Source organism: Coenobita brevimanus, chromosome 54 (assembly GCF_032717465.1).
Source record: "Coenobita brevimanus isolate Jiangsu-jjx chromosome 54, ASM3271746v2, whole genome shotgun sequence".
NCBI lineage: Eukaryota > Metazoa > Arthropoda > Malacostraca > Decapoda > Coenobitidae > Coenobita > Coenobita brevimanus.
Window position 1 is genome coordinate 21,045,752 of NC_137007.1, and position 1,209 is coordinate 21,046,960.

The window sequence follows — 1,209 nt, forward strand, 5'->3', positions numbered from 1 at the left end:
CACTCATTGGTAGTAAATACATCTATAATAAATGAATGAATATATACAGTATATAATAGTTATTGTTGGTGCAAGTATTTAGTGACTGACTTATGCAGATAACTAATCCTTCTGCTTACTCTGTTAATCTTTTCTCTCCGTTGGGCTCCTCCGATCACAACCTTATTACCTTAACCTGTCCTATCACTCCGGTACGGCCTGTGGACCCTCCAGGGAAACGTCGTCTGTGGCATTTTGGAGCCGCGGTCTGGGAGGCCCTCAGGCAGTACTTCTTTGATTTTCCCTGGAATGATTATTGCTTCCATGGCCGTGAGCCATCTGGGTGTGCCTTGCGCATTACAGAGGTTATTCTCTCGGGCATGGAAGCATACATTCCTTTCTCATATCCTTTGACTAACGCAAGAAAGCCTTGATTTAATCACGCTTGTTCTAATGCTGTCCGCAACAAGGAGAAGGCCTACAAAAGGTACCGAGCCAACCCACCCCTGAATCACATCATCTTTACGTTTCTGCCCGGAATCGTGCTAAGTCTGTTCTTCGCTCTACTAAAAATAATTTCATCCAGACTAAATGCTCTCAACTCTCCAACTCGAATTCTTCCCGCTCCTTCTGGCACCTTGCCAAAAATCTTTCTAACAACTTTATCTCATCATCCTTCCCTCCTCTTTTCTACTCTGATGGTTCTGTAGCTATTTCTTCTACTGATAAAGCAGATCTCTTCGCACAGACTTTCTCCTCCAATTCCACCTTAGACGATTCTGGTGCTGTTCCTCCATCACTTCCCCCCTCTGACTTCCTCATGGCTGACATTAAAATTTCTTCAGTTGATGTATTTTCTGCCATCACTGGCCTCAGTACTAACAAGGCATATGGGCCTGATGGGGTCCCTCCTGTTGTTCTCAAGAACTGTGCTTCTGTGCTTACACCCTGCCTAGGCAAACTCTTTCGCCTTTGTCTGTCAACTTGTACCTTTCCTTCTTGCTGGAAGTTTGCTCTCATTCAGCCGGTCCCAAAGAAGGGTGACCACTCCCAGCCCTCCAACTATCGTCCAATTGCTTTAACGTCCTGTATTTCAAAAGTTTTCGAGTCAGTTCTTAATAGAAAAATTTTAAGACATCTTTCCTATCACAACCTTCTTTCCGATCGTCAGTATGGGTTCCGTCAGGGACGCTCCACTGGTGATCTTCTCACCTACCTTTCAGACTCCTG